Below are 16570 nucleotides of genomic sequence, written 5' to 3' on the forward strand. Positions count from 1 at the left end.
ATAGTTTTTAAAAACCATCTCATACACTTGACGAGTTGAAAGTGAGATTTCAAACATTACGAAAAGCGACTGCAAATGTTATGAACCTGCATCGGGATCACAGGAAATCATTTTGAACATTTATTGTAAATTTATTGAAGGTAATTTAAGTATTACTGTATAAGTATTTATTAACATTAATAAATTCCTAATAAATTCACGTTGTTAAACAAACGGGTTGCGTCCTTTTTTAAACACTCGTATTTAATTCAAAGCATAGAAATTATAATAGGTTGCCTTAAATCATCCTTTAATTACTGTTATCAGTAATCAACCGAATTTCCATCCCCCGTAGAATTGCAATTACCTTCGTAATCAATTAACCACAAATAATTATTTTAACTTCCATCCAGCGCGTTCGAAATACAACATTTCTTGAATAATTTTTTATTCAAATCATCCGGTATTTCTGATTGAGCCGCAATAATTCAACCAGAAATCTATATTAAAAACAGTTTCTTAATTTTACCTGATAATTTACTTTCGTGTTGGCTGTCCGGTTTGAGCAGTGTTCACGAGTTCGGCTTTAAATAATCGGTTTACGTAATACGCGTAGATATTTCCGTAAACCGATGTGTTTCGAAATGCCATCCACAACTTTTAAAAGTACCGGTGCAAAGAGAGTTGAAATACGAACTGCCTGTTCGTATTTCAACTCTGTTTTTTTCTCTGTTACGAAAAAAACATTGTTTAAGGATGCTGATAGTACTTTCGGATAGGAAAATATTACTTAGTATGTAATTTTTAAATGAAAACATCTACAGAAAGGTGGAAATTTTTCGCCCGATATTGTCAACGATCGCAAGTAAAGGTATGTATGAATCATAAATTAATACTGGCCTGGATTAAAGACGTTGGGAGCGTCAACCAGTATGAAAACCTTACTTACGTGTAATGGTATTGGTCATACGACCGATGATATAATGCGAAAACTAATAGCTAGAAAATGAGATCAGGTTATCATTCCGCGTGGAATGACATCTATTCTTCAACTTCTAGATATCTGGATGAACTGACCTTTTAAAATCAAACATTGATACGCCTACCGTTGGTGGTAAGCAGCGCTTCTCAAAGCCACAATAATACGAAAAAACCTATTATAATAAATAAAATACAAATATTTTGAATTGTAATTATTATAAATTAATACAATATGTTTAGTATAACAGATTTTTTTTTTTTTTAATAACAACTGAGACCTTCATACTTACATAACGGATAACTTTGACATTATTTTACTTTTTGACGATCAATTGTTATATTTATAATTTTTGTTTTTAAAATTCAAGTTAGTATAATTAATGATATGTGAAGTAAATAATTATAGCATATCAATGTTCCTGAGGATAGATTATTAATCCGAAAGCGCCTGAACATACTATTAAAGTTAGTCGGTAAGTGAAAACTATTACATAAATAAATTTATTATTATTATTACAATAAATCAAAGGTTATTAAATGTTTTTTTGATATATTGTAACAAAACTGTATTTATCATGCATTTCCCATCCCCTTAATTTTAGGAAATTATTTATGTATAGCAACAATAAAAATATCAGTTATTCGATTAACAAGAACTAAACGCAGTGACGACGGCTTCTTATATACCATAGCGCACATGTAATGACTTGTCTATCCCATGCATGCACCGCGTCGCATATGTACGAACAAGTTACTTAATGGCCGCTATAAAAGAACTGCCAAAATTTCCTCCAGCAGTTAGGCGAGTCGGCCTTGGTAATTCCACAAGCAAACGGATACAGTTGCTGCCGGTGTTTTACATACTCTGTAATAATCTGAGAAAATATTTTTATTGTTACTTTTTCATTTGATACAATTGACGTGCTACTGTTGACATAAAGTTGGATAAGAGAGGCTTAATAGAGTAACAATAGACAAAACATCCTCATTTAAAAACCCTGTATCATCGAGCTCAATTCAAAATCGAAATTTGCGGTGAGTCAAGACCTTTTTCCTTCAAAATACGAAAATTTGTTAGAAGATATGATCCTGAGAACATTAATATTGGATTCATTTTTACGTACGTAAAAAATGATCCACTATCTCAATGTGTAATCTGCATTACACATTAATTTCTATACAATACACAAGTATTACACATTAAATTCTTTCAAAACAATGTATGAAACCCTCGCTATTGAAACGTCACCTTAATACAAAACATTCAACGTTAGAAGGAAAAAAAAACTTAAGGATTTTTATCAAAAATTCTTAAATTATCAGAAATAAAGGGTTCAAAGAAAATTATGTCCTCTTTTGTCGATAGTCCTCAAAAAGAAAAGGCAGTTGAGTCATCCTTTTTAGCGACCTTAAAAATATCAGTGTCTAAAAGTGCATACAATCGATGATGATAGTTGTTACTTGGTGCTAAGACATAATGATTTGTATGTCGGGTGAACCGTCAATTAAACAGCTAGACACGATAGTACCGTCAAGAATTGAAAGCATGACATAAAACATTAAAAATAACTTAATCGCTCAAATCAAAAATAGTGATTTTTTTCGCTACACAATTCGATGATAGCACAGATATAAGAAACTATGGTCAACTTAAGTTTTACGTGCAGTTTGTATTTCAAAGTAAAATTAAAGATTATTAATTTTTTGATGAGCTGTCGATACGAACTACAACCGTATAGCTTTTCGAATAGGATGATTTTTTTTCAGAAAATGGACCGGACTGAAAGCATTATTTTGGCTTTTGTTTTGATGGTGTTCAAGCTCTGAGAGAAAAATATAAAAGTTTTGCCACAAAAGTAAATACGGTTACAGAAAATTGTAGCCTCACTCAACAGTAAAACAGATGTCTGAACAATTTAAAATTCTCCAGGAGGCCGTCAAGATGTTAAATTTTATTAAATCATAGGGTTTAACGTCTGGTATAAAATAAAGATTGTGTCCTGAAATGGACAGTGATCAGATTCAGTTACTGCTACACACAAGAGTAAGACGGCTTTCTAAAGGAAAAATACTAAGGAGGTTGTTTGAATGAGCTACACTCAGAGGTGCAGGTGTTTCTCTAATGAATACCGATTTTGAAATGCATGCTTGATTGACCGATGAACTGTAAATCACAACGCCAGAAAAAGTGTTTTTTCCGTTTTCAGGTAAAATAAAACCACACAAAGAAAACTGAGAATTCGTGGTGTTATTTTATATACAATTTATGCAGATATTTAATTAAATTTTTTCTACGCTTTATTTTCTGACGACAGTAACACGGCGAAGTTACCCGTCAAGTTATACGGAGTTTCGTATGAACAAAGATCATGCATACGGTAGTTACTATAAAAATATATTTAATAAAGTTTCCTCTGATAGATTTTATAAAATTTGAACATTACGCCGGGTATAGCATTATTTTAATTTTTATTACGGAAATCAATGTACACGATTAAAAATAAAAAATATATCTGTACTTTCCTACAGCAACTCTACTCGTACTTCAAAATCCATCTTAAAAAAGAGGAAATTTTAAATGAATTATTATGACATAAAAAACAACACCTAAGTACACATAGATGTGTAATTATCGATTAGTGATCTTTGATCGAAGTTGATAATACATTTATAAAATGCTGAATAAATTACGAAGCATGTTACAGCCTATCATAGCAACATACTAATGTCAGTTTTAAAATAATTCGTTAACCGAGATGACAGTTATTTAAATTAATAAAAAATAATAATTTTTAATACATATTATTTATATTGAAACGTCAATCAGTATATTCAAATTAATTCAACCGCTTTTATGATGAAAGGTCAGTAAAGCTATTATAATATATTAATATTGAAATCTCAATCGCAAATTAATAACAACTACAGATTATAGACTATTACAAGCTAAGAAAAAGCCGGCAAAGAATTGTATAACTTTATTTAATAGATTTTTATTTTAAAATTTATATTTAGAGAACAATTTTTTTTTTTGTCTTCAGTCATTTGACTGGTTTGATGCAGCTCTCCAAGATTCCCTATCTACTACTAGTCGTTTCATTTCAGTATACCCTCTACATCCTACATCCCTAACAATTTGTTTTACATATTCCAAACGTGGTCTGCCTACACAATTTTTTCCTTCTACCTGTCCTTCCAATATTAAAGCGACTATTCCAGGATGCCTTAGTATGTGGCCTGTAAGTCTGTCTCTTCTTTTAACTATATTTTTCCAAATGCTTCTTTCTTCATCTATTTGCCGCAATACATCTTCATTTGTCGCTTTATCCACCCGTCTGATTTTTAACATTCTCCTATAGTACCACGTTTCAAAAGCTTCTAATCTTTTCTTCTCAGATACTTCGATCGTCCAAGTTTCACTTCCATATAAAGCGACACTCCAAACATACACTTTAAAAATCTTTTCCTGACATTTAAATTAATTTTTGATGTAAAAAAATTATATTTCTTACTGAAGGCTCGTTTAGCTTGTGCTATTCGGCATTTTATATCGCTCCTGCTTCGTCCATCTTTAGTAATTCTACTTCCCAAATAACAAAATTCTTCTACCTCCGTAATCTTTTCTCCTCCTATTTTCACATTCAGCGGTCCATCTTTGTTATTTCTACTACATTTCATTACTTTTGTTTTGTTCTTGTTTATTTTCATGCGATAGTTCTTGCGTAGGACTTCCTACGCAAGAATTGTTGTTATATTTCCAAAACGGATAACAACTTATGAGATTTGGGAAAAAGTTGACAACACAGTTGTATGACTTCTTACAACTGTGGGTTGTTTCTGATGCACGGCTAACACACACAACTTTAATTTAAAATATTTATCATATTATTTAAATATAATATTTTTTCGTTTATTTAATTCAATGAATTAAAAGTGTGCGGTCACACCGTATTTAATTCGCGCGAGTGTGACGGTATTAGCGGCGACAGTCGGCAACTAATGTAATTTCGGTTGAATTTTAGTAACATGGCACCGTTGGGTATTTTATATATAATATATAAATAATGAAAGTTCAGCTTACCAACAATTATAAAATTTTTAAATATATTCTAGCGCTTTCGTACCTTCACATCCTCTGGAATAAAATTAAGTATAAAACTTTTACAATTATTCACTTAAAATAGTATAAAACAGAATAAAATAAAATGAACCAAAATTTGATATACGTAACAATTGACTGTCATGGTATTAAAAGTATATTAGTAAGTAGTACGTCAAAGTTAAAACATGTCCTGTCACTAAAAGAATCTCTATTGTTATCTATTGCGACTTATGCATAACATTATATAACAATCGAGATATTTTACTGACAGGACATGTTTTTACTTTAACATACAACTTACTATACTTTTAATAACAATGACAGTCAATTGTTAAGTATATAAAATGTTGGTTTATTTTATTTCCTTTTATTCTGTTTCTCAATTATAAGGATATTCCTGAGGATGGATGACGGTCCGAAAGCGCTAGAATATATTTTACACATTTTATAATAGTTGGTAAGCTGAACTTTCATTATTTATATATTATGTAATTTCACGACTTACGTAGAACACATATCGCTTGACGGTCGGCAGAGTGGTGTAGCCGCGAGGCTTAACGCACTAAGTACCGACTCAACCGGGCGATTGAGTTCGAGACCAAACCAGACCGAGTTATTTTTTTACACTTTAAATATTATTAATTTATTTAATTCCACCCTTCACCAATGACGTCACAACATAGACGATTACAACAGTTGTACGTCAATGCAACCAAACTTTGAAATATTAAATAAATAAAATAAATAATATTTAAAATCTAAAGAATAATTTGGTTGGCAACCCTGTGGAATTTAACATTTCCCGGTCGAAGTAAAAGAGAATTTCCCACGGGGAAAATAGAAATTCCAACAAGGGCTTAGAACATTTTTTGGGATGGGGCAATTTCGCAAAACAAGTTGTTTTACAAATATTGTTATTTTGTTAATCGTTAACAAATGTACCTGTGAAAAATATGAACTTATTAAGCGAAATCTCGAGGTACTAATGGTGACCTTGCTCTACAGCCTCACCTCCTTAACCTTTTTAAGTTGAAAATCTAATGTAGAAGTAATCTGACCAAGTTTGGTGAAAATTGGCCCAGTTGTTCTGGAGATATAAGGTTATTTAGAGGTCAACATCGAACACACACACGTACATCAACATACCGAAAATTTTCATCGGGTTTTTTTGGTTCCTTAGGCGTTAAAACGTCAAGATCCGATAAAAACCGCATATGCCCAAACTGGACCGATTACAATACTTTCCTTGCTAGAGTTAAAAACTCTGCTATAGCGCTATCTAGACGGGAAAGTAATAATGGACATTAGTTTTTAATTCTGTTAAAGATTGGCCCCAATCCGACCATGAGGTACAGCCGTGCCCAAATAGTTATACACTGATAACGAACGTTTTATGTATTGATAACAGAGCAAGCAGGTCGGATATCTATTAGAAATTACTTAACTTAAAAGTGGTTTGTTTATTTTTTTTTTTTGTTATTCCGAATGTATAAAGTTCATGTGTTAATAATAAATATGATTCATCCTTATGTAATTTGTAAACATATTTTGATAATGTTATCAATCACTAAATAACTTTCAAGGATTTTTTTTTGTATTTTTACGTAAATAATATACGGCATAATAAAAAAAGTATTTTTAAATAAAGAATAAGTTATTTATTAATAAACAAGAAACAGTGTAATTTACATGATATAAATTTTTTAAATACACAATAAAAATGTCACAGTGTGTTTTTATTATTTCTGCTTACTGTTAGTTATTCACTTAAATAATACTATTACCGTATACACCCATGTACCACGCACACCCTTGTAAAACGATCATCCAAGTTGAAAATTTCAAAAAATTAAAAAAAAAAAATTGTTACTTTTTGTATTTTATCAAAACAAAATAATCATTGATGATTGAACGTATCGCACAGTATTTGTTATTTGAATGTCAGTAAAGCAGATACGCTGTAAAAACTTAATTAAAAGCAGAAATTATAGTCGGAATTTACCTTAATTACTCTCATCAGTGCTCGAGTTTCCACCCGCAGAATTGTAATTAATTTTCTTCGTAAATACTTAACCACAAATAATCGTACTCACTACCATCGACAGTGTTCGAAATTCGACTTTTTTTGAACGATTTTTTAATCTAATCATCCGGTATTTCTAACCAATATACAATAATAATAATTCACTCGGAAATCTGCATAAAAGACGGTTTTTTAATTTTATCAATGATATAATCTCGTATGAGGTCTTGATCATCGGATTTGTGTAGTGATTACAGAGTTTGGTTTTAAATGATCGGTTTACGCAGATATCTAGAAATTGAAGAATAGATGTCATTCTACCAGAAATAAAATAATACCTGACACTTTCCAGTAATCTTGTATTCTTCCAGGAATCTTGTAATACAGAAATCAGTTTTCGCTTTACATCATCGACCATATGACTCTTAACACTGTACGTTATAAGCATGGAACAAAGAGTAACAGTTCGTAACAAACCGTCTGGTCGACGCCCAGCCGCATTTAAGCCATTCCAATACTAAATTATTTCATTATTCATCCATCCCTTTTTTGTACTCGTACGACAATAGCTAATGAAAACTTCTCACTTTCGGTAAATATTCTCTTTTAAGAACATTATATCCGAACGTAATGTCGGTATCACCGAGCGATATTGTACGTAACCGCAGTTCATATCCGAACACTCTGGACGTAAACATTCAACTGTTTCTGTTGATGACATCTCGAAAGACACCGATGTCTAGTTTGGATTCCCGATTTGATCTACAGAATAATTGTTCCATTTTGTAAATTTATGACGTATCTTTGAAACTTTGTCAGTTTATCTTTGTACGGTTCTGGTAGCCGCTGAGCTATAGGCGTCCTCCTTCGAATATAAAAACTATGTCGGCAAAGAAATCGACGCACCAAGTTAAAACTAGCTTTAAATTCATCACTACCGATATTTAATTCATCAGCAATTTCTAACCCTTTCACTGACACGTTTCTTTATCCAAACCGTCGAACACTCCATATATTCGCTGCAAGATTTTCTTCTAGTTCCGGATATTTCGCGTTTTTCGCGCCAAAATGCTCTATTTTTATTAGATACGAGAAATTAGTTTTTCTTTCGCCAGTTAGGATTGCAGGACTTTGATAAATAACATTTTCTGCTTGTAACACGATTTTCATGCCCGTCTGTAAAAACAATACTATGTAGTAACTTTTCTACAACAATGAATGAATCAAGTCACTTTTTTCACTTATTCCGTAGTTTTACTACGAAAGCCTTACGAACTGCACTGACATTGTCAAAATGAAAACTGAGCATATCCATCTGACCTGGGAACCATCGTGTATCGTTTTGAGGGTTGGAATTGTAGGGGGAAGAATGGTTCGAATACAAAGAAGAGTTAAATGGATTCTACTTCGTACAGACCTGGAGAGCGTTCAATTATTAATCAGTATATCTGGGTGTAGAAGTAATTTGGATAAGTGGAAGCCTACTCAGATAATAAGTATGACATTTTAGAGATTTAAATTCCTGAGCACCTACTCCTTTGCTCAAATGCAGGAGATGCTTGCACCCAGAAAGAACTGTTTGTAATAACTGACGAAAAGTATTTGAAGCGCCAGAATATTGAAAATCCTCTTTCAATATTCACTATTTATATTTCTATATGACCAGCACTCCTTTCCCGGACACACAAAGTAAAATAATGAATTAATTTACGAAATACTTTTCAAAATACTTAGTTTTGAAAAATAAAAGAACAAAATTTTCATGGAAAAAATAAACTTTTTAAAATTTTCAAATACAGTATTAATGATTCAGAAAAAACGGAAAAGAAATTGCGTTTTTAAACAACCCGGGCTTTTTTTTATTAATTTCATCAGACTTTGTGCTTTATAGTCTATTTGTTTCTTTGGTGATTCATTCCCTAAAAATGAATAAGCAGGAAAAAATTATCCAACAAGTTTAAGAAAAATTTTAAAAAGAAAAGTTTTTCTTGAATGCATTTTGGTTTGGATGGATTTTTTTGGGAAATTTCAAGTAAGTCTTCACTTCCTAATCATAGGTAAGGATGGTAACAGGATGAACCTACAGGGGGATAGTATGTTTTTCCTAGTATATTTCAGCTTTTCTTGATAAATATTCAGAAAGCACTTTATATAAAGAGGATAAATCCATTTTTTACAAATTTTCCAGCATGTTTTTAGCTAAATATAAATATTTTTGTCAGTACATGATAAATGATGAAGTAATACTACACAGTGATTGCTTATTTATCCCCCCCCCCCACACACACACAGAGAGATAGATAGATAGAGAGAGAGAGAGAGAGTGAGTGTGTGTGTGTGACGAAGAAGAAAGAAACGCATCACCATTACATAACAGCATACCTAAAAAAAACCTCTGTAATGCTACTTGAGCTTTGAGTAACAGCTAATACTTAAAATGGTAGTTTTTTAAAACCGGCTTTTTGGTCGATAAATCAGAAATTTTTAATAATTCCTACCAAGAACAACTGATACTGGCTTTTTGGTTGTTTTTATCAAGAGAAATACTAAATTTTTAAACTTAAAATTTCCTTTTTGATCCTTTCGGATTTGTTTACCGAACTAATTTTTAACTTTCCTAGAGAAATTACTACAGTAAATATCAGTTTCTTTTAACTATTCTGAAAACAGGATAATTATAATGAGTGTTAAATTTATCATAATTAAATTACAATTAATATCACATTAGATTATAATTAATCGTAAAGGGCTTCACGTTAAAATATACCACATCGCGCTGTTTTCATTCGGTTAGGGGTAAAAGGGAAAATTTCCTTTCGTAGTATCACATTAGCTCAGAATACATTTGCATGCAAGATTTAAAGTTTCCAACGCATCCGATCTCAGCATCCCTTTACAACCCTAATTTAAATTAACCCCTTAGGGGTTGTTAATTAAAATAATCTTTAATTATTTATCTTAAAGATCTTATGGGGAATAACCGTGCCAAATTTCAGTTTTTCAAATATTTGGAACGCGGAAAAAAATAGTAATTAGCAAGTCGAGGAAAGCTTTTCTGTTTTATGCCATGTAGATAACTTAATATTAATGATTAAAAAAGTAAATTGTTGTTAAAAGGTAAGTGGATTTGTGTAAGAGGTGTTATAAACCACTTGTTGAATGTTTAATTTTTAAAATACCACTAGAATGTAACTGCCTCGTTGAATACTAATCCTATTTTCTACTACGTAGAAAAAATTCAGTTACATAAGCCAACAAATTCCTTCCTACCCACGCAAATGATGACAAACTTTATAATATTATTTAATTAAAAAACATTTTTTTTGAATATATGATCAACTTATAATTCGTGTACAGTAAAATCCCAAATACACCAACTAATGTTGGCATTAAAATTTGTTACATATACCACCCTTAATGTTACGAAATTCTTAGTTTACATAAAGGGATATTCTTACGAATAAATATACAGCGGGGTTTAAACATAGTAAACCTTATATGACTTTTCAACAGGAAATTAGCAAATGCACCTTCATCAAACGACCGATTTTTCTGCATGAGATCACCATAACAACCCCAAGCCCCAAAGGAGGTCCAACTCAAACATTTAAAGTGGAAAAGATAGGGTTAGAAACATCATTTTATATTTGGCAATGAAACATTTTAATGTAATTAACTTCAAGCTACGACAATATTAAGGAAAATGGTGACCATTTAATATTTTTGACTGTTTTGAAAAGTTGTAAGCGACTACTATAAAATAGGTAGTTACGTGATAGAAGCATATTTATACTTCCTTGTACGAAGGAAAGGGAGTAAAACACGTAAATGTCGGTTTTCAGATTTCAATGGAAATATCCATTTTGACCATCCCTGAATCCACTTCGACTAGTTTCAATGTGACGTCTGTACGTAGGTATATATCTCGTGTAACCACCGGGTTGGTCTAGTGGTGAATGCGTCTTCCCAAATCAGCTGATTTGGAAGTCGAGAGTTCCAGCGTTCAAGTCCTAGTAAAGCCAGCTATTTTTACACGGATTAGAATACTAGATCGTGGATACCGGTGTTCTTTGGTGGTTGGGTTTCCATTAACCACACACAGCTTAGGAATGGTCGAACTGAGAATGTACAAGACTATACTTCATTCACACACAATACATATCATCCTCATTCATCCTCTGAAGTATTATCTGAACGGTAGTTACCGGAGGCTAAACAGGAAAAGACAAGATATATCTCGCGTAACTCAAAAACGATTAGCCGTAGGATGTTGAAATAAGACTGATGTAACATCTAGTTATGCACCTCCTCTTTTGCCTGCAATCAACCGGGCCAAAATTGTCCAAAAAGCCCAAAATCCAAAAAAATCTTGGATTTTGGACTTTTTCATAACTACAGTAATAAGCCCTCATCGAGAGGTTTTCAACGATATTTCATTAGCGGTACTTATTTTCATTGGTTCCAGAGTTATAGCCATATAAAATCTTAATTAATGAAATATTTGGATCTTACAAGGGGAAGGCAGTTCGGTTCAAATCAAACTTCATCTCCTTTTTTTTTACTTTTTTGTATTTAAATATATTGATTTATTAATACCTATTAACCTCTGATTGTAAAAAAAAATTACGATAAATAATAAAAAAAATAAATATATACTCGTATACATATACATATATATTTTATAAAATATTAGAAGTTATTAATGAAATAAAATTTTACGTTTTTTTAAAAAATGTATATATGTAATTTAATAGGCGTACAAAGAAGTTATGTAGTGTCCATATCAGATTTTTTAGTGTTTTACTGTTGAGGAATTATTTAACAGGTACTGGAGAACAAAACACTTGTAAAACTAGTTTAAGAAAACATTAAATGTCCAACACTTTTGTTAGTATTGTCGTAGCTCAATGATCTAACAAAAAAGTTTTATTTTTCAATGATAAGTCACGATTGTATTAACCCACCGGGTTGGTCTAATAGTGAAGGCGTCTTCCCAAATCAACCGATTTGGAAGTCCTAGTAGCGTTCAAGTCCTAGTAAAGGCGGTTATTTTTATACAGATTTGAATACCAGATCGTGGATACCGGTGTTCTTAGGTGGTTTGGTTTCAATTAACGACACATCTCAGGAATGGTCGAACTGAAACTGTACAAGACTACACTTCATTTACACTCATACATATCATCCTCTGAAGTAATACCTGAACGGTAATTCCCGGAGGCTAAATAAGAAAAAATAAAAAGTTACGATTCTACTGCCCCTTCCATTTAACATTTTTGAATTACTCTGTAAGTGGGCCACTGGGTATCTGGGGTGTGGTCGTCTCATATCTAAAAATAAATCGTCTCCATATAAAAGTAATTGTGAAATTTTATTTTTCTGTGTTTATCTGTTGTAAAGATATATGTATAAGGTGCCTATACTTTATTAATACTCTGTTCGTGCGTGTGTGCACGCAAAATAAATATTATGTAAATAATTATCTATAGATACGTTACGTAAACAGAAATTATGATTTTAAAAATTATCATTATTTTAAAACATCAGATTATACTATTTAGTTTTGTTAGTACAGTAATCATTAAGTTAAGTTAAGTTAGTACATTTAAGTTAAGTTAAGTTAAGTTAAGTTAAGTTAGTTCATTTAGTTAAGTTAGTACAGTAATCATTCGCTATTCGCGAGGGTTCCGTTCCGTGTAAATAGCGCCAATAGTAAAACCAAACTTATACGGCAAAAAGGGGTTACGTTTTTAAATAACTCAATCTTGTAAAATACAGTATCTATTAAAAAATTACGCAATAACATACTACATGCTTACGAATGACTGAAGAGATAATACGTACCTTTACTTATGTAGAGTATTGTATTTTTATTTGTCATGTTATTTTTAACAACGAAAAACGTATGTACAGCATATAAAATCATAAGCACTAAGAAAAAATGTAGACTTGTGTTAACTTATTCTTTTACAAGTAATAAATGTCAATGTAACCAGAAACACGGGAACTCCGGTGCCCCGTGAGTCGCGCTTGTTAGAGGTAGGCGGGCGTTTGAAAGACCAAGTCCCGGCGGAGGTAACCTTCGGGTTGCTTCCGCCGGGACTTGGTTGTCGCTGGGCACGACTTTGTCGGACTGGGGGTTAGAGGCAGGGCAAGGAAATTGCCCTGCCTCCCGGCCAACCGGTGGGCCTGCCTGTCATGCCGGACTTACAGCCGGTAAACGGGTGGGCTCGTTAGAGTATTGGACACTCCCCCGGGATGTGTTTATGCTTTCCGTGGATCCGGCCCGGTGGAGGAGGTGAAAAAAAATTATTCTTTTAAAAAAAAACTCGTAATTTTTTTTCAGTTCTCAACGTAATTCGCTGTATACCGCTAATGCTGTTTCAAACTGTCGTTTAAAATTTATTGTCCGCTCTAGAAAAGGTTCAATTTCAGAAACTTTCGTTATTAGCTGCCTGGCTAGACATAAAAATTTTGTTTACAGATTTTAAGTTTAATTCACTCGTAACTTCTTCATTTTTGTCTTCATCTTCCAGAGTAGGCAAAGGCTGTGTTGCGAACTCTTCAAGTTCTTCCTCCGTGAGCTCTTTCTTGTCACAGTGCATCAGCTCCTAAACATGTGAAGCCTTGAATTGAACATCTTGAATTTTACGTGCTAAATTGGACAATATCGTTCATAATTTTATCAGCAGTTTTGTTTTCTTCGTTTTTTTCAGTTCTAATCTCTTTCAACCACGACCACATAACTTCACGACCTCGACTATCAAATTAACCGATTCATCGAAGCGTGATCCTCACGCTTTCCTCTAACAAAAATCTTGCTGTATCCAACTTCACTTAGACTATGCATTCAGTTCGTTACTTGATTGAGCCTTTAAACACCAAAAATACTATCCTCATACCAACAAAACAAGTGCTGATCGCATGAATGACAATTTTGTGCTTCAGTTTAATTTAATCACAGTCCTCTTGATTTACTCTAAAAACAAGAAACAGATTCAGATATTTAATAAGCCCCTAATGAAAACATAACGTATCTCTCCCGGTGTGGTCAATGCCTACACCTTCTCACACCGCTGCTCCATCACAAAGTTCTCCACACATCCATTCTCATCCTAACAGCGAATATCTCAACTCACCGGGGTCCGATGCCAAAACGCCTATCTTGGCGAAGCAAGTATCCAGGCGGGCCCCTAACCACCCGAGTTACTATTGTATCTAATACCAATAGCAAGTGACCGTACTTCGTTTCTCATATTTATTTAAATTCCTTTATTTTTTCTCTTTTTAGTCAAGTAACAGTAAGAAGGTGCAGCCAGTCGCGTTGCATATACAGTACAGTAGCAGTGACTGTATCGGTTGCCGCCGCGCCGCACACCGTCACACTCCTTAAAAACTTGTAATTGAAAAAAATCCCGAAAATGGTTTATAGATATTTCCAAGCTCAAATCAAGTGAATATCTCGTTTAGTATAGTCGGAAAATTTGTAATCATTCTTCAAAATCCTTTTACGTTATTTCACCCCCTTTCAAGATCAAATTTCGAAAAATCTATAGATTGGGTTTTAGATATTCATATGAAGATTGCATACACCAAAAAAGTTTCAACGCAGAATTTTAAAAAAAATATTAAAACTTACCTATTTTAGCTTTCAAACTCGAAATTTCAGAAACTCCTAAATAGTGTGCACCGTAAGAAGAACTTGTATATTAATATTCATCAATTTATCTTCAGCGGTTTTTGCTGGGCGCTGATTAACATTCAGTCAGGAAATCTTGATTTATACATATTAAAATCGAACAAGTGAGCACGGATCAAATAAATGTTTATTGTACTTGACAGCTTAAAATTAAATGACGTACTTTCGTTCCTTCATTCTTTACCATGAAGACGTACTAAAACTACACAATAAAATTGCTTTAAATATATATTGGATGAATGTGTGAATGATCAACAATAATCAGTATTATAAGCGATATCTAAATCAGATAGCACTGCCTAATTTCATTGAAACTTTAAAAAAAGTTGTTTTTGGTGGCTCTAAGGAAAAAGGAAGATTGTTAAAGATAAATTACACAAGCGTTCCGAATTTAATTCTTTATATCGGGCAAGATAAAGACATATTAACTTTTATTAGTTCAAATTAATTTATTATCTTTGATTTTATTTACTTCTTTACTTCTAAAATAAAAATAAATTAATTGGAACGGTTCGTTTCATTTTTCTCCTTTTGTAACAGAGAATTATTTAAATTTTCAAGTAAATTCACAATTCATTTTAAGTTTTATAATTTTTCTGACGAACATTGTAGTAGTATTTTGAACGAAATAAATTTTGTTTAAAATTATTCTTTTTTATTCATAAAATTAACAGTATGTTTTAGTATTCCTTTTAATAAACTCAGAATGAATTAGGAACTAAGAGATTATAAGATGGTTCTCATTATTTTATTAAAGATGTGTATAAATGGATTGCATTATGTAATGTTGAAATGTGCCTGTTTGTATGGGTGTGAGAAATCAGTTTTCTCTCCAGATGTGCAGCTACCTTATATTTTTACTCCCCAAAGATATACAAATATTTAAGAAATTTAACTATCTGATTACCAAAAAATTCTATTTTAAATGGATTTCGTCTTTTAACTGTTGTCCAAGCTTTTAACAAAAGTTGTTCTTGTTTACAAGTAATAATTTCAATGTACAATTTTTTTCCAAACTGTGTCACTAAAGGGAAATTTGAAATGTGCATAGGCTGTTTCTTTAGGATTAAAATAACAGCAATAATCCTAACACAGAATGTCAATTTTAAAACTGGTATTATGTGGGAATCAAAGTTCAAAATTAAACTTTTGGTGGAGCTATCAATGGTAGTGACATATTCAAAATATGTATCGTAGAAAATTTTAGATACATCTTTCCTGACAACCGTTCATTCATTCAAATCAATCGAATAAACCACAATGTTTTGTGTTATATTAAACCATCCCCAGACGCAAAATTTAAGCCGTTTTGCTGTGTCAGGTGTGATTATTATTAAATCCAACAACGGGATTATTACATAAACACTCAATGACTTTAGAAAAGGAACAAAGGCTAAAACTAGTTAATAAATTATCCGAAAAACATGTATGTTACAGAATACGAATTTTTTTTTTTGTCTTCAGTCATTTGACTGGTTTGATGCAGCTCTCCAAGATTCCCTATCTAGTGCTAGTCGTTTCATTTCAGTATACCCTCTACATCCTACATCCCCAACAATTTGTTTTACATACTCCACACGTGGCCTGCCTACACAATTTTTCCCTTCTACCTGTCCTTCCAATATTAAAGCGACTATTCCAGGATGCCTTAGTATGTGGCCTATAAGTCTGTCTCTTCTTTTAACTATATTTTTCCAAATGCTTCTTTCTTCATCTATTTGCCGCAATACCTCTTCATTTGTCACTTTATCCACCCGTCTGATTTTTAACATTCTCCTATAGCACC

The 16570-nt window shown here is 32.3% G+C and overlaps 1 protein-coding gene across 2 annotated transcripts in view; it reads right to left on the bottom strand.

The window, feature by feature from the left end:
• Window positions 1-16570, bottom strand: part of LOC142320462 (breast cancer anti-estrogen resistance protein 3 homolog) — a 416915-nt gene that overhangs the window by 182437 nt on the left and 217908 nt on the right. The window lies entirely within an intron of this gene.

Source organism: Lycorma delicatula, chromosome 2 (genome assembly GCF_047948215.1).
Source record: "Lycorma delicatula isolate Av1 chromosome 2, ASM4794821v1, whole genome shotgun sequence".
Classification (NCBI taxonomy): Eukaryota; Metazoa; Arthropoda; class Insecta; order Hemiptera; family Fulgoridae; genus Lycorma; species Lycorma delicatula.